This window comes from Cervus canadensis, chromosome 28 (genome assembly GCF_019320065.1).
Source record: "Cervus canadensis isolate Bull #8, Minnesota chromosome 28, ASM1932006v1, whole genome shotgun sequence".
NCBI classification, from domain to species: Eukaryota; Metazoa; Chordata; class Mammalia; order Artiodactyla; family Cervidae; genus Cervus; species Cervus canadensis.
The window spans coordinates 22,746,700-22,772,353 of NC_057413.1; the positions used below are offsets into that span (position 1 = coordinate 22,746,700).

Genomic DNA, 25,654 nt, shown 5'->3' on the forward strand with positions numbered 1-25,654 from the left:
ATCGCACAACCAAGAAACCACACTAGCAACACTTCTGTGTATTTTCTCCCATCCTCAAAAATTTTACATAATTGAGGTCATATAGCATATACATTTTTTATCCTACTCTTTTCATTTAACACTATATATCTTGTACTTTTTCCCTGAGCCATTCACAACTTCTTACAAAATACTGTCTTTAATGGCTTGGTAATATTCTTCCAGGTATATATAACCCAAGTTATATAATCATCCCTCTCTCCATTGTTGGAAATGTTTATTTTATTGTTATAACTAAAAGTATCATATATGTCTTTGCACATAAATGATTTCTTTTAGTTTAGATTACCTCCCTAGGAGAGTTTTCTCCAAAATTAGTTTACTATATGAAAGGGAGTAACTACTGGATGGATCAAAAAGTTCGTTTGAGTTTTACAGAAAAGCCTGAATGAACATTTTGGCCAACCCAATATTTGTACGAGGCTCTCTGGTGGAATTTAGAAGTGCTAAAGTGGCAAGAAGGATCTTGTTTCAAGCATAAACAGACAGGAGCAATGCTTCATAGGGCTGTCTTAACAAATTACCGTTAAAGTGGGTGGCTTAAGACAGTAGTAATTTATTCTTTCCCAGTTCCAGAGGCTAGAAATCTAAATTAAAGGTGTGTGCAAATTGGTTCTAGAAGGTCTGAAGGCGAATGTGTTTCATGGCTCTCTCCTAGCTTCTGGTGGTTGCTGAAAATCCCTGTAGTTCCTTGGTTTGCAACTGCATTATTCCAATCTCTGCCTCCCTCTCACATGGCCTTTGTACCTGTGTGTCTATTTTTATATGTGAATCAAGTTTTCCTCTCCTTATAAGGACTCTATCATTGGATTTAGGGCCTTAATCCAGTATGACCTCATCTTAACTTGATATTCTTGGCAAAGACTATACTCAAAGTCATATTCACAGGTACCTCAGCTTAGGATTTCAACATTTGTTATTGGGTGACACAGTTCAACCCACCACAGGAAAAACTGTCTCTTTGCCTGCCCTAAATGACAAGATATGGGAGAGCTTTAGTTATGAGAGTTTGAGGGCCTCAGCCATGAAAGGCATTCTCCCTTGTATCCGAAAGCCTGTCTAAATCTACTTGATGGTGCTTTTGGCAAAGTACTTCAACTCTCAGAAGTCGATCCTATAGTCCTAAATTCCTCATTAAAAAAAAGGAAAAAGAATCCAGTTCTACAGGGTTTCATTAAGTCTCTAAATCCGCAATCCTATCGATAGTCTGGCATTCATGACTTTGTGTATTACACACATGGTGGGTTATTTTATTTTATTTGGTTTGTTTTTCTATACCGTGAATGTCCTCAAGCTGTTATATAAGCTGCTTCTCCCTAAGGCTCCTGGGCTGCGGGCTTTCCTCTCAAGGGAAGAAGAAAAGGAGTGAGGAGTTGAAGATTTTCCCAGCATGAGGGCTGAAGATCTTCCCAGAATCTTTTTCTTCAGCTCCTGGACCTTCCCCATTCTTTCACCCGGCACTCTGGCTCAAACGGGGTTTCAAATACTTCTCTTAAGATAGGGAAAGGTCAACGCAGTTGAAGGTTATTGGAGATACTTCTGTTTTAGAGCTTAACGCTAAAAGCAAACATGACTGACTGCACGCTTTCCGATTTTCCCAAATTTTCTCCAACCCATTTCCAGTCCCATTGGCACTTGCAGGTGTGAGACTACTAGGGTGACCCTCAGTTCTAGGGCATAGAAAATTCGAATCCCTTGTCTCTGAATGATTCTTTGAATTCCATCTTCCTCCGCTGAATTTCTATTTGCTATGGATGACTTATTTCATCTGAACGTGAGAAGTCTCGAATGGGCTTAGGAAATTCTTTGTTACCACGCCAGCTATATACCAAAACAACTTTCACCATTTTGGTGCCTAGTGATTCAATGGCATACCACTCGGTGTACCTTCAAACTCGTTAACAATAAAACACTTGCAGCAGGTAGTCGTGGCCGAGTGGTTAAGGCGATGGACTTGAAATCCATTGGGGTTTCCCCGCGCAGGTTCGAATCCTGCCGACTACGGTTTTATCCGCACAAAGAAGGTTACCGAAGACTCTGATGTCAATGACAACAATCAACTGAAACCGCTCTGCAGTCACTCAAGTCAGGTCGAACAACCTGTCATATTCCAGGGACTATAGTGTCCTGAAACACTGACATCAGTCTGAAATGCAGCAGTAAATCTACACTGTGTGAAGATAATATTAATCCTGATTTGAGGAAGGTGACTGACTTTTCTTTATTTACTGGTCATGCCAACTTAGGTCCTCAGCATCAAACTCAGATTCCATCCTCTTCTAGGGTGAAGGTGCTTTCACAGCTGCTTCTGTTCCAGGGAACTCAAGATTTAGAAAAATAGTATATTCTCTAACAGCTACGATTTTTGAACCCTTACTACAGGCACTGAATTGGCATTTCATGGATTATCTCACTTAATCATGAGTTTAACCCAATCAGGTAGATAATATTAGCACCATTTTAAAGATGAAGAAACAGGGTTGACTTGCACAATAACGCACTGTAAAATGGCATCTGAACCATCAGCATCCTTTTAAAAATTTCTGTTGGAGTATAGTTGATTTACAATGTTGTGTTAAGTTTCTGCTGTACAGCACAAGTGATTCAGTTACATATATATACATTTATCAATTCTTTTAAAGATTCTTTTCCCATATAGGTCATTACAGAGTATGGAGTAGTTTCCTGCACTACACAGTAGTGTATACATGTCACTCTCAATTTCCCAATTTATCCACCCCCACCCCAGCAATCTGGTAACCACAAGTTTGTTTCTTACATTTGTGACTCTATTTCTGTTTTTTAAATTAGTTCATTTCTACCTTTTTTTAGATCCCACATATAAGCAATATCATATATTTAATCTTACTTCACTTAGTATGATAATCTCCATATCCATCCATGTTGCTGCAAATGGCATTGCTTATTTCTTTTTCATGACTGAGTATTCCATTGTGTATATATATATATAATATATATATATATCTCACGTCTTCTTCATCCAATCCTCTGTTGATGCACATTTATGTTGCTTCCATGCCCTAGTTATTGTAAACAGTGCTGTGATGAACACTGAGGTGCATGTATCCTTTTGGATTATAGTTTTCTCTGGATATATGCCTAGGAATGGGATTGCTGGATCATATTGTAATTTACTTTTAGTTTTTTAAGGACCCTCAAAAGACTGTTCTCCATGGTGGTTGTACAAAGTTACATTACTCCCAACAATGTAGGAGGTTCCCCTTTTCTCCACACCCTCAACAAACAAGCACTGATTGTAGACTTTTTGATGATGGTCATTCTCACTGGTGTGAGGTGATACCTCATTGTACTTTTGATTTGCATTTTTCTGATAATTAGGATGTTGAGCATCTTTTCATGTGCTTTTTGGCCATCCGTATGTCTTCTTTGAAAAAATGTCTATTTAGATCTGCTCATTTTTTGATTGGGTTTTTTTTTTTAGGTCAACTTTATTAAATTTTGTTGTAAACATTTATTTGGGTTTTACAGTCAATTCAGGAAACAAATATGAATTCTGAAACTCACTACTTTGATTCCCATGCAGAAGAAAGTGGGGAAATAAGGTCCAGGTAGGAGTACAGAATATGTGGAAAAGTAAAATGGAGAAAGGGATAGGGGAGGAGGAAGTCTATGAGACGGGAGGGATAGAGCAGGAGAGAAGCCAGCAGGGTGCCAAATACAGGAATATCCTCATCCCTCTTGGATATGCTTATTCTGAGCTTCCTCTGTCATTGAAGCCCCTTAATTCCTTCTCTCTTGTTCTGACAAGCATCTATGTACCATCTCCACTCTTCAAAATCAGCCCCAGATATCAACGCATTACTAAAGTCCACCTCTTCTACAAAGGCACTTGGATTGTTTCCAGTTTTGGCTATTATAAACGTTGCAGCTATGAATATTGTTATATATGTTTTTCAGTCAATACAAATAAGGATTTTTGATGGGTGGAAACACTTAAGGATGGAATTGTAGAGTCACAGTAATTGTGTATGCTCAAGCTTTAGTATGTAATGCCAAAACACTTTTGTAAGTGATTGAACCAATTTATATTCCCAAGTATGACAGAGTCCAGTTGCTTCACATCCTAAACAATGCTTGGTATTATCTGCCTTTTTATATTTTATTGTAACCCTTCAGGTAGGTAAATATTTGTGATGGTTAATGTGTCAACCTGCTGGGTCACAGTGTCCAGATATGTGGTCAACCATTAATCTGTGTTTCTGTGATCTTTCTTTGAGTATGTTTTGAAAGAGACTGAGAGTTAAATTAGTGGACTCAATAAAGCAGATTGCCCTCCATAATATGAATGGGCCTCATCCAACTGCAAAAATACAGTGAAATACTGGCTTCCCTTCTAAGAGGGAATTGTGCTGATAGTCTTCAGACTTGGACCAGTAGCATCAGCTCTTCCTGGGTGCTTGCTGCCCACTCTGCAGATTTTGGACTTGCCAGCCTCCATTATCTCAGGAGGCAATTCCTCAAAATAAATCTCCTTCACACATCCTGTTCATTTGTTTCTCTGGTAAACTCTAATGAATCATGTCTGTGATCACTTTTGTCACGTTCCTCCACACAATTAAATGCATCAGGGGCACTAGTTTGGAGTTGCCTAGTCAGCCAGTTCAGCTGAAGCACACATGAGCCCCCAGCTGTGCCATGTCCCTGTCAGCATTTCAGAGTTTGATGTCTAGCAGGATGGACGACTTGAACATGGGCTTTTAGATCTTCTTGGCTCTTTGCCCCAGTACTTTTTTCTGGATGTAAACGGAAGGTAGGTGCCAGACAACCAGAATCTTACTAATCCCAATGAGCATTCCAAGTCCTATGTCACTTATTCCCCTCTGGGCCTTAAAGTAGCTTTGGCTTTGATACTTAAGAACTGAGCGGAAATGTTTCTCTTATTAGAGTATACAGGACTAGAAAAGACGGAAGCGGGGTAGGGTGCAGTTGTTGAGAAAAACTGGCAAGAGGGTCCCCAGGTAGTTCAGTTCTCAGTCCTAGAACCCAGTAGGGGCCATCGCTGAACACACAGAATTCTGAAGAAGCCACAGTAGCGGCCGCAGAATCTGCGTTCCCCTGCTCAAGGTCGTTAACCAAAGTGAGTTCCGCGGTTTTTATGTGAAAGAAAGAGGGAGTGTAATATTTAACTCCAAACAGTGACAACACGATTGTTCGAAATTCTAAAATAGACGACGAGACACAAAATGTACACATACTCTCCCCGTCGGGGAATCGAACCCCGGTCTCCCGCGTGACAGGCGGGGATACTCACCACTATACTAACGAGGAAGAGCTGTGCAGCAGCGCCTTACAGATATCTAATAAATGTAAACATTGACCTTCTCCCTACTGACAATTTCTGTGTTTTATTTTGTTGATTAACTTTGACAAATTTAAGTCTAAATTCCCTCGGACTTGTCCGCGACCAACCGAGTGTGGCTCCCGGCTATCTCCCAGCTCTCTCGCTCCACCCACCTCCGCCACAAAGCTGAAACTACAACCCCAGCAAGACAGCCTGCTCCTCCGACAGTGATGGCGTTGGTTTCTTGGATGGTTTCTTCCCTACTACATTTGAAAGCAACGAATCCAGGCGACCAAACAGTTGAACTTGTGCTCCTGCTGGCTGAAGACTGTGACCTAGGAAACAGGGCTGGTTTCCGCAGGGGAAGAAATACCGAAGAACTGTCTTGAAAACACAGGATTCGAGCGGGTTTGGTTGGAAGCGAGGGAAACTCAAGGTGTTCCGGAGAACTGTCCAGATGCTCCGCTGGCGGGAAAATAATTAGGTCTACTTATTAATAATAAAAAAGTAATAGAGTAATAGTAACTCCCTTTCCCCATAGTCGTGGAGTTTTGGCCTGGACAAAGAACAGAACAAGTTTATTTAAAATTCCTTGACAAGGCTGTGGTTTACGTTTCAATTTTCTCTTTCGGCGGAGAAATTTCCACCTTACGTCACTCCAAAAGGCTGGCTGTCGTAGTCGGCAGGATTCGAACCTGCGCGGGGAGATCCCAATGGATTTCTAGTCCATCGCCTTAACCACTCGGCCACGACTACACAACTTTTCCGTGTAATTTTTTTTTTCAAATTATAGACAAGAAAGAACAGAAACCATGTCGACTATCGCCCTACGTATAAGAAAGTAGGTTTTGAGAACTGGGGAAGATTGAAAACAAACTGGAACCCACAAGCATGAACTGGAGCCCCAAGCAATGGACTGAAATCTGCGGCAGCTCTAGTTGCCCCTGACCTTAGTGGTGCAGGTATCCTGCAGAAGCCAGAGCCCTTCATTTGGAGCTAAGCATACACATTTGGTCCAGAAAGAGAGGAGCCTGAAGGAGGATCCAGGGGAAGGTGGGGCGGTTGCAGGCCCAACTGCTGCCACGTGACAAGGTAAGTCCGCAGATGAGTTATTATGAGTTACAGAATGGCTTCTCCTTGACTTTTCTCCCTCCAAATATTCCATAAGAATATCTTTTGGGTTCCATCTAACTAGAAACACAGGAAAACCAATTCTGGGGAATGTAGTTCAACCTGGTCAAGTTGGTATAGAGATAAAGTTTTGGTATTTACTTATATGTAATAACCAATAGCTTGCCATTTTAATTACTGTAGATTTATAAGTAACTGTATGTCTTGATATATGTATTGTGTAAGTTCTCCAGTTTTGCTATCTTCAATATTCTTATTTTTTAAGTTGCTCTACACTTCCAAATGTTTTTGAAACTCTGAGTTAACTTCCATATAATATTTATTTGGAAGCTGATTGGGATTTCATTAAATCTATTGATCAATTTGGAAATAGTTGACATTTTAACAAAGCTCAGTCTTACAGAAAAATAAACATAATATTTTTCTCCATTTAATTTCCACCAGTAATATCTCGTTGTTTTCAATATAGATTTCTTGCAATCTTCTGTTAGATTTATTCCTAGGCTTTTATATTTTTGTGCAAATGGAATACTTGATCTTAACTTCCACTTGTTATATACACATACATTTTATATATGGCCTATAATGAAAAGAAGAAACACAGACAATATTCAAGCTTAGCTGAAATTGGGCATCTATATATTACTTCAAATGTGAAGTAGGGATTGAAGAAATAATTTATTGAATAACTATTGCACAGTATCATTTTAACATTGTAACTACTAACATTTTGTTTTTTTAATTTAATTTTATTTTTTAACTTGAAGTATAATTGCTGTATAATACTATATAAGTTACAGGTATACAATAGAGTGACTCCCAATTTTTAAAGGTTATACCCCATTTATAGTCATTATAAAATATTGACTATATTCTCCATGTTGTATGATATATCATTGTAGCTTATTTATGCCTGCTTGTATTAAACAATAACATTTAAATAACAATGGTAATAATTAATTTTTAAATAAAAATGTTGATTAAATTTTCAGGTTTATTTTTATACCCTAGATGGGTGTTTTCTTAATTTTTAACTTTGATGGCAATGTCACAGAAAAGCTGATGTAAAACTCATCTGTCCAATGCACTTCTCTTTCACCTGACACAAAATCATTAGATCCCAAAATGATTTTATTATATTCATACTCTCTAACCATGCATAATACTGCTGTGTAGTACTTCCATATTATACTTATATCTTAAATATCAGTCATTATTAAAAATATTATTTATTTCCTTGCTTACTATAGAATTTTGCATACTATTCTTTCATTAGGTCTAATATATTTAATAATTTCCTCATCACCTATGTTACATCTAAGGTTCAAATTGTATTTGGTCTTTAATTTCAATTAGTGCATTTTTATTCCTGTTCTATTTGTTTCTTTTCCTTTTTAAAATATTTTATTTTGATATTATTAGAAGTAGTTGCAAGGGTAGTACAAAGAATTTTCATAAATCCTTTACCTACATTCATCAAATGTTAATAATTTATCAAATGTACTTTTTTTCCTAATATAGACAGATTTACATATGTATAACTTTTTTGTTAACTATTATGAATGAATTTTAGACAAGACAGTCCTTTACCCTTAAAAACTTCATTATGCATTTTCTGAAAACTGGGACCTTCTCTTTCCTAACCACGGAATAATTATAAAATCAAAGTTGAAAGTCTTGTTTAATCTAAAGACCTTGTTAATGCTTTGCCAACTGTGCAAACACTTTATTTCAAAGAAAATACATTGCATTCAGTTGACATGTCTCTTTAGTCCTTTAATCTGAATTGAGTTTCTCAATCTTACTTTGTTTTTCATTTCATTGACATTTTAAAAAAAATCAGGTCAGATATTTTGCAGAAAGTGAACGTCGCTCAGTCTTGTCTGACTGTTTGCGACCCAGAATTCTCCAGGCCAGAATACTGGAGCGGGTAGCCTTTTCCTTCCCCAGCGGATCTTCCCAGTCCAGGGATCGAACCCAAGTCTCCCGCATTGCGGGCAGATTCTTTTACCAGCTGAGCCACAATGCCCCCTCGATTTGATTTTGTCTGATGTTTTCTGAGAGTTAAAATTCAGATTATGTATTTTTAGCAGGAATAACACATAAGTGAGGTTGTGTCCTCTGCACTTCATCATGTGGAGATGCACATGATGTTAAATGTCCTAATACTCCAAATGTTAACTATGATCAACTGATTAAGAACATGTCTGTCAAGTTTCTCGCTTGTCAGGTTATTATTTTCCTTTTATGTTACTCATCAAATTATTTCCTCTGCTCCCTTCTTTTCCATTACATTTGGCTGCCTTGAAAAGAAGAAACTTAACATTTGAGCGGAAAAACAAGAACAGTTTGTCAGAGTCACAAAATTCTGAAAAATGACCTGTCTGGGAACGGAGCCCCGGTATTGCAGGTAATAGACAAGCGCACACACCACTGGTGAAGAGTGCCTCTCGTTCCACCTGTATCACAGACTCCTGAACTGAGTCATTTAGCAAGACAATGTTGGTTTGCTCGCTGGTTTGACAATGCTTACTAGAATCTTATGGAATAGCTCAGGTTCGACTTCCTGAAAACGGAGCAGGAAGCCACGATTTCAAGACCTTTACTTTTTAAAGTGAGGTATCTTTTCTGTGTGAGTTCTTTCAAAAAGGGCATAATTCTGTGGACAAGAATATCTGAGGTGGTAGTTTTTTTTGTTGTCTGTGGGGTTTTTTTTTTTTTTTTTTTAGTCATCTCAGGACAGGAGCTAAGTGCATTTTGAGTGAGGGCCGGCCAAGCTGGACAAGTATTCAGGAATAATAATTAAAAAAACAAAAACAAAAAAAACCTCTCGTAGTCGGCAGGATTCGAACCTGCGCGGGGAGACCCCAATGGATTTCTAGTCCATCGCCTTAACCACTCGGCCACGACTACATCTACTGAGTTGGGGGTGGAGTGACAGGAATCACGTGGCAACCTTAAAAAAAAAAAATTTATATATATATATATATATATATACGCACAGAGGTACAAACACTTGTCCTCGGTGAGCTTATTGGAAATGCTGATGTGAAACGAGAATTAGGAAGGGAAGCTAACCTCTCGGAGGCCCCCTGGAATCACGGACACTGGAATGAGCCCTCACCGCATGAGCATTAGCGTTACCAGCAAACTTCAGATAACACTCCCGGGCGCTGCCTGCTCTAGGCACCCAGTCAGGCTCTTCCAGTCTTCTGCAGTCGCCACCACTGGCATTAAATCTAGCCCATACCGAGGGGAAGTCAGGACCTAACAGTCTTCCAGTCCGGGATGTTCGGGCTTCCTGGAGTCCAAAGAAGCCAAATTCAATCTGAGGAGTTTGGGGCATAGGGCCTGTCTCTAGTTGTCTTATACCTGGCCCTGGGCTTACTTCAGTTCAGTTCATTCGCTCAGTCGTGTCCGACTCTTTGCGACCCCATGGACTGTAGCATGCCAGGCTTCCCTGTCCATCACCAACTCCCGGAGCTTGCTCAAACTTATGTCCATCGAGCCGGTGATGCCATCCAACCATCTCATCCTCTGTCGTCCCCTTACTTAGGCTTACATGGGGTCGCAAAGAGTCGGACACGAACTGAACTGAAGGGCGGGAGAAATTATTGGCTTGGTGTGTGTGAGCTAGATAATGGAGTGGTTCAGATAGCAGAAAGTAAACAACTCTGGTGGTTAATTTGGCCCTATGATTAATGGGCAACAAATAGAGAAACGCAGAAAGCAATTTACATTTCTAGGCAAGGTGCCAAATGCTGCTGGTAGTGTTGGTCTGGGGACCACATTTTGAGAACTGCATGTTTTGGAGTATGCCATGCTTCTAGATGCAAATTGGCAAATCAAACGAGGCCCCTCACCTTGTATTCCTCTGAGGAAACCCCCAAAGTGTCCATGACAATGCTTGTTAGCACAAAAGAACCAAACTAGAAGGAGTCTTATTTCCACCTTAGACAACTGAGAAAAAGCTTAGATCACACCTAACTGCAAGGGAGCTAGGAACATGTAGTTTTAACCGTCTAGCCTTTATAGTTCAGGAAAGTTAACCTAGAAGACATGGAAATAGATGATTACTGGCAATCTACTATACCATGTACAGATGTTGAAAATGAAAACTCTGTCAAAAATGGAGGCCCTTCCTAGAGAGTTAAAAGTAATGTGCCAGTACTGCACTGAGAGGAAGCTGATTGACACCGTCCTTGAAGTGGACCCCACAGTTAGTGACCAGCTTATCTGTCATCATCCCAAGAGATATTGCCCAGATTCCCACATCTGATTTATTACCTATTGTCTTTTTTCTCACCGATTTTAAGGAGTTCTGTATATATTCTAGACATAAATCTTTCTCAGATATACTTCTAAACATCTCCCACTCTGTGCCTTTTCTGTTAATAATGTCTTTGGATATGCTAAAGTTTTTAAGTTTAAACAAGTCAAAATTACCTTTTATGGTTATTGCTTTTTGTGGCTCTTAAACAGGAAATTCTTGGCAACCCAAAGTTCATGAAGTAGTCTGTTTTCCTCTGTAAATGTTATTATTTTTACCTTGCACATTTAGGTCTTTAAGCCATCTTCAATTAGTTTAGGGGCTAGTTTACAGAAGGCAATGTCCACATTGTTTTCCTTTGTATATCCAGTTGACCTAGTACCACCTTTTGAAAAATCTATCATGTTCTCCTTTGAACTGCAGTGCCACTTCGTTAAATGTACATGGTCTTGTATCAGCATATCTATTTTGTTCCCTTTATCTTTATACCAATATCACATTTTATTAATCAGTATAGCTTCAGAATAAAACTTGTTGTGTGGTAGTAAAAAGTCCTCCAGATTTGTTCTTTCTTTGCAAGATTTCCTTGACTATTCTAGGTCCTTTCTATATGTACATGTATTTTAGAAATGGTTTTTCAATTCTATTGGAAGTCCTCTTTGAGCATTTTATTTCAAATATATTGAATTTGAGGCTTTCAATCAATAAATATATCTTTTCATTTATTTAGATATTATTAAAATTCTCTGCACAATGATTTGGAATTTTTAATATAGTCTTGCACATTTTTATTACATTTATTATAATTATTATTAGGATATTGATAGTTTTCTTGCTATTATGTGACAAAAATTGTCCATTGTTGCTGGTATATATGAAAATATATAGTTGAATATGGGATTTTGTATCTAGTAATTTTGCTATTTTTACTTATTAATTCTACTAATTTGTAGATCTTAGGAGATTTTCCAAGCACTTATTCATATCACCTGCAAACGATGACAGTCCTATTTGAATAGAACTGATGAAAGATACTCATTATCAATCTAAATATCTTTTAATTCTTTGTCTTGTTGCCTGGCCTAAGAATGCCCAATACAATGTTGAATAACAGTGGTAATAGTGGTTATGCTTGTCCTGGCCCTTAACTGGGAGAAAGTGTCAAATATTTACCAGAGGGACTTCTCTGGTGGTCCAGTGGCTAAGACTCTTCAGTTCCCAATGCAAGGGGCCCAGGGTCATGGAACTACACACTGCAACTAAAGATCGTGTATGCAGCAACAAAGATCGAAGATCCTGCATGCAGAAACTAAGACCTGGCAAGCCAAATAAATAAATAAATACTGGGGAAAAAAAGATACAGTTTAAAAGAATTTTTTTACCACAATTAGGATGTTAGATGTAGGATTTTGTATATATGCATTATGAGATTAAGAAATCTCCTTTCTATTTCTAAACTGCTCAAAAATTTAATGATTGGCATTGAATTTTTTCAAATTTTTTTGCATCTACTAATATGATTTGTTTTTTCTCTTACATTTTGTAATACATTTAAAGTGATCGATTTTTTATATATTAAGCAGATTTCATATTATAAAAACAAGCATTACCTTTTTACTTTGACTCTTCTCTCTATATATTACTAGATCTGATTGCTATTATTTTCTTTAGTGGTTTTGCACTAGAAGGTTTATCACAAAGTTTGACATGTAACTCCTCTAGTAACATCTTTGTCAGATTTTAATATGAAGATTATGCTGGCCTCATAAACAGAGTCGGGAATTAAGTTAATAATTTAAAATGAGGCTGTTAAAATGGGCACTAATTTAACCTCAGTATCCTGATAAGAAGAGGAAATTTGGGCATACAGAGATACCACAGATAAGCATGCACAGAGGAAAGACCCAGTGAAGACACAGAGAGAAGGTGACTATCTGCAAGCCTAGGGAAGAGGCCTCAGGAGAAACCAACCTGATGACATCTTGATCTTGGACTTTCAGCCTCCAGAACTGTGAGAAAATGAATTTCTGTTGTTTAAGCCACTAAATCTCTGGTATTTTGTCATGGCAGTCATAGTAAACTAGTACAAAAGGTAATTATGATTTTAATTTAACAAACTTCAGACTATCTAAACTTTTCATTTCCTTTTGTGTTTGCTTTGTAAACTGTGTATATATATAAGCCTTTATCTTCTATTGACAAAATTTCCCCCCAAACTATTCATTTTATCCTCTGACCCTAATCTTGATATTAGTAAGATCTTTAATGTTGTCCTCTGTTTATTCTAGTTAACTTTTTCTTTTTTAAAAACATCAGTCTTGATTTGGGGTAACAATTTTACTAATTAAAAAGTGAATTTTTCCTTTGTTGATTTTGTCTATTTTTCCCTTCTTTTTCAGTGATTACAACTTTTATTCTCATTAGTTCTTTCCTTCTAACTTTTAGAGTTTAATAAACTCTAAAACCTAGCTAGGTTCTCAAGAGGAAATCTTAGATCATTAAATTTCAATTTCTCTTCTTCCTAGTGTGTGAATCTGGAGCTAAAAATTAGACTTTAAGCACTGTTTTAGTTTCATGTCACAGTTGTGATATATCCTATTTTCATCATTTAGTTAAAAATATTTTATAGTTTTAAAAAATCTATTTGATTCATGGGATTATTTAGCACTGTATTATTTAATTTTGCAAAATTTGGGAATTTTCTATTTATTTATGCTATTGATATTGATTTTTATTTAATTATACTGTGCTCAGACAACATATTCTGCATGATCTCAATCTTTTGAAATTTATTGAGAGCTGCATTATGCTTAGCATTTGGTGATTTTGTTACATATTTCATGCATACTTCAACAAGAAAGATATTCTTTAGTTGGGTATCATATTAATCCCATTATTTAAAATTTCCTGACAATTTTTGTCTCTTTGTCCCATCAGTTATTTCTATACAAGTGCTAAAATACTAAACTACGATAATGGATTTTTACATTTCTCCATTTAGCTCTACCTATCCTTTGTTTTCTTTACTTCAAAGCTGTTATTATGTGCATACAAATATAAGATTGTTATATCTTCTTACTAAATTGAACCTTGAGGTTATGAAATATTATTTCTACTAATGCTATTTTCTTAAGAATCTACAAATACCAAATTATTATCACTAAAATGGTTCTGGTCTATCTTTTTTGGTAACTTGTTCTGATATGTCTTTTATATTCTTTTACTCTAATCCTTTTTTAAAAACCCGTATGTCAAACTGCATGTCTTATAGAGAACATATAGTTTGGGGTAAACTCTTTTCATTCATAATTTTTTCCATTATGACAATCTTTGTTTTTTAACTGAAATATTTAACCTACTTATATTCAAGATAAATATTTAGTTAAGTTTAACTCTATCATCTTGCTCTTCTTTTAATTTTGCTGGTATGGTCTTGTTCTCTAATTTCTGCTTCTTTGACTCTTTTTAGATTGAAGGTACTTATATTATTTTACTTCTTCTCTTTGGATTTTTACTTATACATTAAAGACTTTAGTATAGCTATCTGAACATCTTTTATTTGATTTACTCCTAAGCAGTTGTCATTTTTGATGCTATTGAAATTGAAATTAAACCACTTTTAATTTCCAAATGTTTGTTGTTGGTACATATGAATACACTTGATATATTTTATACTGATCATGAATCCAGCTACCACATTAATTTACCTATTAATGCCAGTTTTCAAATTCTTTATTTTTCTTTAACCTCAAGAATACCTGTTATTATGTCTTGTAATATACATCTGCTAGTGAGGAATTCTCCTTTTGCTTGAGTTAAACCATCCTTACTTTGCCTTAATTTTTCTCATTTTCAAAATTTAAGTGTAATTTTTACACTGAAGAGACCACAAGTCTTAACTATACAGTATGATGAATTTCTACATATGTATATACTTGTGTAATAATCACCATAATCAAGATACAGAATCTTTTCTATCCTCTGAAAGAGTTTCTAAAAGATTGATATTTATCTCTTATTTGTATAGAAGAATTCAGAAGAGATTCTACCTAGGCCTGGAGGTTTATATGAGTGACTTTTTAAATTATGGATTTAATTTCTTTAATAGGCATAGGACAATTCAGATTTCCAGTTGCTTTCTGTGTCCCTGTGGTACATGGTATTTTTCAAAGAAGATATCCATTTTATCAAATGCTTCATGTATACTGACATCAAGATGTTTCTAATACCTTCTTGTTTTTAAAATATATTTAGGATATATATGAATATCATCTATATCTTTCCTGATGTGGCATTTTGTGTTTTATCTTACTCTCTTTTTTTCTTGGTTATTCTCATTGGGTTTATCTATTTTATCAGTCTTTTCGAAGAACCAACCTTTTGCTTTGCTGATTTCTTCTGATGTATATCTGCTTTTCATTGATTTCTGCACTTATTTTAATAGTTCCTTCTACCGTTTGCATTTAAGTTCCCAGGTTTTTATAGCTTCTTGAATTAGATCACTGATTTTCAATCTTTCCCTTGTTCTAATACATGGAATTAAAGATAAAAATTTCTCTATAAAAACAGCTTTAGCTACATCAGACAAATTATGATGTATCATATTTTTATTTTCATTCAGCTCAAAGTATTTTAAAATCTCTATTGTGCTTTCTTCTTTGATCAATGGGCTATATAGACCTATATTGCTTTCTTTCTGAACATTCAGAGTTTGCTGGTAGTCTTTCTGGAATATACAAAGACTGAGCCATTATTATGGTTGGTCTATGTTAGGTTCTCTTCTCGTAACTCTGAAGACACAGACCTTACTCTTCATTTAGTCCTTACAGCTGGGTTTGTCCCTTACTGCTTAAAAGATATGTTTCTGAGGTCTCAAATAACAGAGTTTATTAACTGGGAGAGGCATGAACTTTAACCTCTGTTTCTCAAAAACTAAGCAGGTGATGAATCTACAGATTTTTAGCCTTCCAGCTGCTCTTTCCTACAGAGTTTTGGAACTTTTCTTGTGTGTTGGCAATTCAGGAATTAGCCAATACTGTAAGGAGAATTTATATGTAGAAGTTTGAGTTCCTTCTCTGTGGTTCCCTCGTCATCTGAATTTTGACCTGCAGGTCCTATAGATTTTGGTAGCCAAACACTAATGAGTGTCTCTTCAGTTCAGTGCAATTGCTTTTTCCACCTAAAGTCTAGTCTATTGATAAAATGTTGCAAAACAGAATGTGTCCCTCAGGGGCAAGCTCTTGTACAACTCATCATGTGTTTCCCTTCTTTCAAGGATGTGGCCCTTCAAGCCATGCCTATGTTGACTGCTCATCAGTGCCTTTATAGGTCTTATCTATGATCAATCTTTCTTCCTCTGTAAAAAATAAATATTTTGTCTATGATGAAAAGAAGTAATAGACAAATGAGGGACAAATGAGATTCAATGACAGGGAAAAGGAATGAATTTGACCACTCAACTGTGCAATAAAATTACTGAAGAAATAATCTAGTGTCTGACAGTGCTGCACAATAATATTAACTTTTAAATCTGACTACCAAAATTTGATGACAAGATGTTAAAAACTAATTTTAAATTAAAATTTCAAAATTATTCTTATATCTTTCTATTCCTTCATTAAAAAAACAAAAGCTGCTTGGTTTTGAACATGGCTGACAGAAATCATGGCTCACTGATTTTTTAACAGTCATCCAGTTCAGTTCAGTTCAGTCACTTCGTCGTGTCTGACTCCTTGCGACCCCATGAACCGCAGCACACCTGGCCTCCCTGTTCATCATCAACTCCCAGAGTTTACCCAATTCATGTCCATCGAGTCGGTGATGCCACCCAGCCATCTCATCCTCCGTTGTCCCCTTCTCCTCCTGCCCTCAACCTTTCCCAGCATCAGGTCTTTTCTAATGAGTCAGCTCTTTGCATCAGGTGACCAAAGTACTGGAGTTTCAGCTTCAACATCAGTCCTTCCAATGAACACCCAGGACTGATCTCCTTTAGGATGGACTGGTTGGATATCCTTGTAGTCCAAGGGACTCTCAAGAGTCTTCTCCAACACCACAGTTCAAAGGCATCAATTCTTCAGTGCTCAGCTTTTTTTATAGTCCAACTCTCACATCCATACATGACCACTGGAAAAACCATAGCCTTGACTAGACGGACCTTTGTTGGCAAAGTAATGTCTCTGCTTTTTAATATGTTGTCTAGATTGGTCATAACTTTCCTTCCAAGGAGTAAGTGTCTCTTAATTTCATGGCTGCAATCACCATCTGCAGTGATTTTGGAGCCCCCCCAAAATAAAGTCTCTCACTGTTTCTGTTGTTTCCCCATCTATTTGCCATGAAATGATGGGACTAGATGCCATGATCTTAGTTTTCTGAATGTTGAGCTTTAAGTCAACTTTTTCACTCTCCTCTTTCACTTTCATCAAGAGGTTTTTTAGTTCTTCACTTTCTGCCATAAGGGTGGTGTCATCTGCATATCTGAGGTTATTGATATTTCTCCTGGCAATCTTGATTCCAGCTTGTGCTTCTTCCAGCCCAGCATTTCGCATGATGTACTCTGCATATAAGTTAAATAAGCAGGGTGACAATATACAGCCTTGATGTACTGCTTTTCCTATTTGGAACCAGTCTGTTGTTCCATGTCCAGTTCTAACTGTTGCTTCCTGACCTGCATACAGGTTTCTCAAGAGGCAGGTCAGGTGTTCTAGTATTCAGCAATGGTCCAAATATGTATCATGTTTTGAGTGTACATTTAATTCTAACCTTATTCAACATTATAAGGGAACATAGAATAATTTGGATTTGGCCACACCTTCCCACCACACATGTTATTGCTGGAGTTTGTTATTGTTATTTGTTGTTTGTTATTGTTATTGTTGTTATAGTTATTGTTATTGTTTTGAATTATAGCATCATCTTATTTTCACATCGTAAAGTGTAATCATTATTAAACAATGTTGTTTTAGGTATGCTCTCTCTATTTAGCTCTTCTCATGTGTTATTAATGTCCTTGCTTACTACAGCAGTTTGCATTGCATTCTTTCATCAGTTCTAAACTCTCATTCATTAATTTACTTCTTATTTCTGTCATATCTATGGTTCAAATTGTATATCTATGCTTTTAAATGTCAATGAAAATATTTTTCAGTTATGGTTTTATTAGTCTTTTTTTAACTTTTTATTTTAAAATAATTTAATTCTGAAATAATTTCTGATTGACAGAAAAGTTACAAGAATACAGACAATTCCTGGCTAATCCAGTCCCCAAATGTTAGCATTTGTATTACTGTATTTTCCTTTTCTGTCTCTATCATATATAAGGGAGAAAAGTATACACACACACATATATATATTTAAAACACACACTTTTAAAATTATATATATCTTAAAGTACATGTATACTCATAATATTACATATTATACACTTACATAAAATAAAAATGTAATCTGTCACTAAATCGGCTGGATCACTTGGTAACTGTGGAGAGGGCATCCTCTCTTCATATTACTTACTGAATTCCAGTCCTTGATGGTTAATTATTAATAGAAGAGAGACAATGCCCAATGTGTAGGAGAATCAAACCTCAGTCTCCATCAGGACAGGCAGAGATGCACACTACAGCACTAATGTGGAAAGACAGTATGCTACTCTAGAGGAATCTCCATACAGTTGCTTACCATTGTCTTTATTAATTCACTGTGCAAGCTATGCTTCCTGCTATCAACTATACATCGTGCGATTCAGTGTCCGAGCCAAATATATCCATGTCTAGCTTTAAGTCCATTCCAGTTCCTCCCTCACTTCCCAGAACTGGCAGCACAGTGGGACGGCCAGCGACAGTGCTCTGTGAGAACTTTACAATAAAAGACAAAAAGGGAAAATAAGACGCTCGCTCGCTCTCGCGCTCTCTCTCGATAGCTGCCTTTTTGGTGCACTGATTCCTATCTACACGCATGGCCATGACCTGAATTTGGACAACACTGGAAGTAGTTGCTAAAAGAGTATCCGTTGACTGCTGAGAGATTTTTAAGTTTCCAAGGCAGAGTCGAAGCAAAAAGATTGCCTTGGAAAGGTACCTACAATGTAGCTCATTTTAACAAGCTTCAGACTTAGAAGTACACACCGTAGTCGGCAGGATTCGAACCTGCGCGGGGAGACCCCAATGGATTTCTAGTCCATCGCCTTAACCACTCGGCCACGACTACACGAGCAGCATCCTCTCCATTTAAATCCTTAAATACAAATTTCACTGGCCGATGTCATGGGAAACAACAAAAATGAGTTTGGTGCAAGAAAACGTACTCTTGCAAACTGAATAGAAACCCTCAGGTGAAATACAAGTTTGGCATGGAGGTCAAATTCTCTGGGCAACTGTCGGGACAGAGAGCACTAGAAGGGGAGTCCTCACTGCATCAGCAGTAGCCTTTCGAGTTGTCTGGAGTTAAATAGCCCTGAGGCTATTTAACAAAAGGTGTAGCTTTTGTTTGGAACTTCCTTGCAGGCACTGAGGCCCCTTAAAGAACGCTAGTGGCTTTCAGGGTGGGGCTTAGTTCCCTGATTTATGTGCTAAGTAAAGAGTGAGGGAAATGATGCACAAAAGCCTCCTTGCATCCCACTTGTTCTGTGTCCCTAAGTGCCTCAGCCCACATCAAACCTAACGGAACGCCAATCCCATTGTGTTTGTACCGTGCTTTGTATTTCACTATACGCTTCCACGCTTGTGGTTAAGAATAAAATTTATAGATGGTTGGTGAGTTCCTGTCGCCCCTAGAACCTGGCTACCTTCTAAAAAGAAGATCTTAGTTTGATTTTTACCAAGATAGGAGTTCATTTTCTCAAACTTTAACCTGCAAGTATGTTTTCTTTTCCCCCTTCTTGTTTTCCCATCTGAGTCAAAAGCTGACAATATGAGTTTTCCTGGGCCAGTCCAGTGCAAACATCACTGTAATTGGCTTTTGTCTACTTCTTGGTGTTTTTCACTAATAATTTAAGAAAAGAGGAAAACAATCGCAAACAGAGAAATCACATCACCTAAACAGAGAAGTGAGGAGGAGGGACCAGGAAGGAGAAGGAGGAGAGGAAGAGAAGAGAATGAGGTAAAGGCAGAGAGACCTAAGATGTTCAGTGGTTTTATGGGAGACAACCTGTTCTGAAGGGACAGGCATGAAGCAGTTTTGACAAAAATTATGCTAAAAAGATTGCTGTCCATAGTTTACACATAACATGTTATTTGGTGTACATATTTTTATCAAGTATATATATTCTCTGAAGTCATTTGGAACACTAGCTTTAAAGGAAGTTAGGTATCAAAGAAAACCTTTGGAAAAAAAGAAAAAACCTTTGTGCTTAAAAAAATACATATGCAAAACAGGAAGTAATTAGTGATGCATCTGAACCAAAATTATTAATCAACAGGTTGATTTAGGATAACAAGGAACAAGGATTGGACACAGATGCAACTTTGTTTTTCTGGACTTAAAAAAATTTAAGCATGTCAGAATGGATCTCAGTAAAGGAAGAGACAGAGTTGAGTTGTAAGAAACAAAAAGTAGTGTAGCTATTACTTTAAGCTGAAATTGGAAACAACCCAAAGTTCATCTACAGTAGAAAAGGCAAATTGAGTCTTTTTCAGTGTAATATCACACCACAAGGAGAGTGAAGGAATTACAAGTACACATAACCCCATATGGACAAAATTTCACAAGCTAATAGAGAGTGGAAAAAGTCAGACAAAAAGGAACACATATTATAGTGCATTCCAATTTTTTAAAGTTTAAGAATAGGTGAAATTACTGTATGTTGTACAGTAGAGATGAGGGTAATGACTACCCTTGAGTGGACATGACAGGGAAGTCCCACTACGCTTGAAAGGAGTTTTAACTAGGAGTTTAACAAGGAGAGTAATGATTTTAACTCTCAAATTGGATGCTGGGTACATGGGTCTGTTTGCTGTGTGTAAATGCATTGAGTGCTTTGCTTTCATATGTTTTTTGGGTGTATCCATTAAGCTTTGGCAAATATCTTTTGAAAAATAATTCATCTATTATGATGTAATATTTTTGCTGCCAGTAAAAGGTATGTTATGCATGAATATTTATTATTTATGACATACTAAGATTTTCATTATCCATTTTCTTGAATTAAAAATCTGGTTATTACCAAAATTCTGGCCACTGTGCAAGTTCAGTTCAGTTCAGTTCAATTGTGTCTGGCTCTTTGCAACCCCATGGACTGCAGCATGCCAAGCTTTCCTGTCCATCACCAACTCCCAGAGCATACTCAAACTCATGTCCATCAGGTTGGTGATGCCATCCAGCCATCTCATCCTCTGTCATCCCCTTCTCCTCCCGCCTTCAATCTTTCCCAGTATTAGGGTCTTTTCAAATGAGTCTGTTCTTCCCATCAGGTGGCCAAAGTATTGGAGTTTCAGCTTCAGCATCAGTCCTTCCAATGAATAATTAAGACTGATTTCCTTTAGGATGGACTGGTTGGATCTCCTTGCAGTCTAAGGGATGTTCAAGAGTCTTCTCCAACACCACAGTTCAAAAGCATCAATTCTTTGGCACTCAGCTTTCTTTAGAGTCCAACTCTCACATCCATACATGACCACTGGAAAAACCATAGCTTTGACTAAATGGACCTTTGTTGGTAAAGTAATGTCTCTGCTTTTTAATATGCTGTCTAGGTTTGTCATAGCTTTTCTTCCAAGGAGCAAGTGTCTTAATTTCATGGCTGCAGCCACCACCTGCAGTGATTTTGGAGCCCCCCAAAATAAAGTTTCTCATTGTTTCCATTGTTCCCCCATCTTTTAGCCATGAAGTGATGGGACCAGATGCCATGATCTTAGTTTTCTGAATGTTGAGTTTTAAGCCAACTTTTTCATCATCTTCTTTCACTTGCATTAAGAGGCTCTTTAGTTCTTCTTTGCTTTCTGCCATAAGGGTGGTGTCATCTGTGTATGTCTCCTGGCAATCCCGAACCCAGCCCAGCATTTTGTATGATGTACTCTGCAAATAAGTTAAATAAGTAGGGTGACAATATACAGCCTTGACGTACTCCTTTCCCCATTTGGAACCAGTCTGTTGTTCCATGTCCAGTTCTAATTGTTGCTTCTTAACAGATTTCTCAAAAGGCAGGTCAGGTGGTCTGGTATTCCCATCTCTTGAAGAATTTTCCACAGTTTGTTGTGATCCACACACTCAAAGGCTTTGCTGTAGTCAATAAAGCAAAAGTAGATGTTTTTCTGGAACTGTCTTGCTTTTTCAATGATCCAGCAGATGTTGGCAATTTGATCTCTGGTTCCTCTGCCTTTTCTAAATCCAGCTTGAACATCTGGAAGTTCACAGTTCACATACTGTTGAAGTCTGGCTTGGAGAATTTTGAGCTTTACTTTGCTAGTGTGTGAGTTGAGTGCAACTGTGTGGTAGTTTGAATATTTTTTGGCATTGCCTTTCTTTGGGATTGAAATGAAAATTGACCTTTTCCAGTCCTGTGGCCACTGCTGAGTTTTCCAGATTTGCTGGCATACTGAGTGCAGCACCTTCACGGCATCATCTTTTAGGATTTGAAATAGCTCAACTGGAATTCTATCACCTCCACTAGCTTTGTTTGTAGTGATGCTTCCTAATGCCCACTTGACTTCGCATTCCAGGATGTCTGACTCCAGGTGAGTGATCACACCATCGTGGTTATCTGGGTCATGAAGATCTTTTTTGTATAGCTCTTCTGTGTATTCTTGCCACCTCTCCTTAATATCTTCTGCTTCAGATGGGTCCATACCATTTCTGTCCTTTACTGTGCTCATCTTTGCATGAAATGTTTCCTTTGTATCTCTCATTTTCTTGAAGAGATCTCTAGCCTTCCCCATTCTATTGTTTTCGTCTATTTCTTTGCATTGATCACTGAGGAAGGCTTTCTTATCTCTCCTTGCTTTTCTTTGGAACTCTTATTAACCTATGAATTTTCTGTGAATTTCCATCCTTTTCTCTGTTTGGCACCCTGAATCAATTAAATGAGTTGGTTCAAGTAAAGTATTTATAGCTAGTAACTAAGTAGACTCAATAAACCTTGGCTTTTATTCACTAAATTATACTTTATATGCAGAGAGTGTTTCTTATGGGTGCTCGGCATATGGTTGGTACTCAATATTTTGCCTATATACTCAGGGAATATCTATATGCTGCTTACAATGGTTGCTTACTTTTTTATACATACACCCAGTTGCTAACACTATGAAGAGAAGTCACTGAGGACAGAAATTTTACATATACATTTTTTCAATACATGCATATTTCAACTTGTACTGGAAGCCTCGTTTGTAGAAGGTGTAGCTGAAGTTTTTCCAAACCATCATAAAATGGTTTCTCTTTGCTTATTCTGCTTAACACTTCTTTCCTCTTTTGTCTTTTTCCTTACATTTTGTACTATAAACAGCACAGAGAAACCAGGGAGCACATTGACATTTATCTAGGAAATTTGCTCAGCTAAATATTCAAATTTATTGCTTACAAATTGTTTTTCATCCCACAGAAGAACACAATTCAGCCAAGTTCTGTTACTTTACAGGAATCACTTTTCTAATTAGATATCCAATTTCTAATTTCCAATTTCTAATGAGATGTCTCTCATTTCCCGCTGAGACCTTACCAGAAACACTTTTAACAATTATATATTTTTAAAATTAATATACTTAAGAAAACAATTTTAGGTTTACAGAAAAATCCCATCTGGGCTCACCACTGCCCCCCTCCACTACCCAATTTTTCCTATTAACATCTTGCATTAGTACAATACATTTGCTACAACTGATGAGCAAATATTGATAAATTATTATTGACCACAGTTTATATTAGGGGTTCACTCTGTATTTGTTTGACACTCTATAGGAGAGTTTGACAAATGTACAAGGATACATCCACCACCACAATGTCATACAAAATAATTTCACTGCCCTAAAAATCCCCTGTGCTACATCCATTCATCCCTCCTTCCCTTTCCAAACCCCTAGCAACCATGGATGTTTACTGTTTTCATAGTTTTAACTTTCCCATAATATTATATAGTTGGACTCCTACAGTATGTAACCTTTTCGCTTTAACTTCTTTCACTCACCAACTTGCATTTAATGTGCGTGTTTTTTTGGTAGCTTGATTGCTCATTTCCTTTCATTCAGTTCAGTTCACTCAGTCCGACTCGTTGCGGCCCCACAAACTGCAGCACCCCAGGCTTCCCTGTACTTCACCAACTGCCAGAGCTTGCCAACTCCTTTCATTGCTGAATAATATTACACAGCAGGGATATACCACAGTCTATTTAACCATTCACCTATTGAAGAACACCTTGGTTGCTTCCAAGTTTTGACAATTAGGTGTTTGTGTGTGTCTAACTTTTCAGTTCATTTAGGTAAATACCAAGGAGTACAATTGCTGGATCATGTTGTAAGAGTGTGCTTAGTTTTGAAAGAAACTGCTAAACTGTCTTCCAATGTAGCTGTACCATTTTGCACTCTTACTTGCAATGAACGAGGTGCATTCTTCTTAAACTTAGGAAATTGTTCATCTCTTTACTAGGGAGCCTATTGTTTATTAGAGATTAAAAATGGGAGCTTGGGACCAAATTACTAAATTCAAGTCTCAGCTTCCTCATTTATTGGTTATGTCACCTCGGACAGGCTACTCAACTTATCTGTGCCTTAGTTCCCTCTGTAATAAAGAAGAAATAATAATAAACAACTTAATAAAGATCGTTTTAAGAATTAAATGTTAGGTATAAAGCAGTCAGAACACTTCCTGGCACATAGAAACTATTAAATGATAGCTGATTTCATGTGTTCTCTCCTTCCTGATAGGGAATCATACACATGTTGGCTTTTCATCCTCTCTCCTTTATATAGATCTATCACTTTCTTCTATTTCATTCCTGTTTTTCTTATGATTCACACAGCTTTAAAAGAATATCCTGCATACAACTGATTCACTTTACCACAGCATCAATTCTGTTCTTCTCCAGTAAGATTTTAATTATCTTCCTTCATTTTAAACATGCTTGCACGTGTTTTAAACCCCTTTCATCCAGTGTTTTTATTTCAACTTGTTTTTTCACAGCTTTCATTCGTTTCATTTAGGCCATGTCTTCTTACAACCTACTAAGAATTGTTTATTGAAATTTTCTATTTCTCACAGTAGGTCTTTTCTGAAATCTGCTTCTAGATATTGTTCCTTTTCCTTTGACTATAACTGTTCTTCATATACTCAATGTTGGAATTTTCAAATTCAGTGTTTTGTCAGTCAACAGACTGGGTGACTTGACCTTAGCCCGACTATACAAATACGGAGACGCACAGGAGTAAAGTGCTTGGGCCACATGTTTAAAAATATAGAAACCTACCTACTTCTGTTGGATTCTTTTCTGCCAAGGACACACCGACTGGCGCTGGGCTCCTTTCGCAACTACATGCTGGTTGAAGTAGGCAAATACAATGCACTACCGTAGGGCAAAACATGGTAAGACCACTTCACGGTTTAAAACGTGGGTCGCAACCTATTTTAGAGTCATGAAAACAATATAACGGGTCAGGACTAGATTTTAAACAAAGGAACAGAACACTAAAAACAATGCCGGACAAGGAATAAGGGCAAGTAATGCATTATGAAATGCTTATTTACGTTTCTGAGTTATATTTGTATATAAAAGTGTATTCTTACAATCAGTCCGGTCACAAAACCTTGAGAGCCACAGCTCTAGCGAAGACTTTTACCTGAGACATTTAGGAACAAACATTCGCGGGTAGAATTGCTTGATCCCGCTCTACGAGATCTCACACGTTGGCTGAGGCCTCTGGGAAATGGAGTTTAGCGTCGTGGAGCATTCTGGGAATCGTAGTCCTGCATGCCCT

At 37.2% G+C, this 25,654-nt stretch overlaps 1 long non-coding RNA gene and 5 other non-coding genes across 6 annotated transcripts; 1 reads left to right on the plus strand and 5 right to left on the minus strand.

The window, feature by feature from the left end:
• The first annotated feature begins 1,961 nt into the window (after positions 1-1,961).
• TRNAS-UGA lies at positions 1,962-2,043 on the plus strand. The gene has a single exon. It is a non-coding gene; the product is annotated as a tRNA-Ser (tRNA).
• A 3,234-nt stretch (positions 2,044-5,277) lies between these two features.
• TRNAD-GUC lies at positions 5,278-5,349 on the minus strand. Its single transcript has one exon. It is a non-coding gene; the product is annotated as a tRNA-Asp (tRNA).
• Positions 5,350-5,416: 67 nt separating this feature from the next.
• LOC122430024 lies at positions 5,417-25,565 on the minus strand. The gene is made up of 3 exons (XR_006266208.1): positions 25,464-25,565; positions 25,147-25,299; positions 5,417-5,827 (listed from the first exon to the last, which is right to left on the minus strand). It is a non-coding gene; the product is annotated as an uncharacterized LOC122430024 (long non-coding RNA).
• TRNAS-AGA lies at positions 6,037-6,118 on the minus strand. Its single transcript has one exon. It is a non-coding gene; the product is annotated as a tRNA-Ser (tRNA).
• TRNAS-AGA lies at positions 9,325-9,406 on the minus strand. The gene has a single exon. It is a non-coding gene; the product is annotated as a tRNA-Ser (tRNA).
• Positions 18,884-18,965, minus strand: TRNAS-AGA. The gene has a single exon. It is a non-coding gene; the product is annotated as a tRNA-Ser (tRNA).
• Positions 25,566-25,654: the final 89 nt, after the last annotated feature.